Below are 612 nucleotides of genomic sequence, written 5' to 3'. Positions count from 1 at the left end.
GTAGATGTATATAGGTTAAAATGTAACCCCTTATCATTTGATCTTCCTTTTGACCCATTTTAAAGTGGCTTCCATTTTTAATATTTTATACCTTCTCTTTAAGGTTTTTCTGGTGTTTTTTTTTTAATTTAAAAATCATTTTATTGGGGTTCTAACATATAACAATCCATACATTCATTATATCAAGCGGACATGTACAAATGTTGGCATCAACAATTTCAAAACATTACCTTTCTTCTTGACCCCTTTGAAATCAGCTCCTCTTTATTCCCTCCCTCCCCCACCCTACCACCTCCACGATTCCTTTATATATTAAGTGTTGTTATTATTATTTATACATATCTTACACCACCCATACTGTCCCTTCACCTGCTGCCCAGGTATTCGTCCCCCTCAAGGGGGGTTATTCCACCATCATTGCTTATCTGTTCCCCCTTTCCCCTCTTCCTCCACCTTCCCTTTCCCTATCTTCCAGGAATCTTTACTCCCATTACTGCTTCTAAGAGGGTTTGTCTATCCTGAGTTCCCTATATTGAAAGCTCTCGTCTGTGCTGTAGTATGAACACTGGTCTAGCAGGATCTGCGAGGTGGGACAGAGATCATAATAGTGGC

This window comes from Echinops telfairi, unplaced genomic scaffold, assembly GCF_000313985.2.
Source record: "Echinops telfairi isolate 266 unplaced genomic scaffold, ASM31398v2 ScPeMD7_7468;HRSCAF=8506_0, whole genome shotgun sequence".
NCBI lineage: Eukaryota > Metazoa > Chordata > Mammalia > Afrosoricida > Tenrecidae > Echinops > Echinops telfairi.
Note: the sequence above shows the minus strand (reverse complement) of the source record.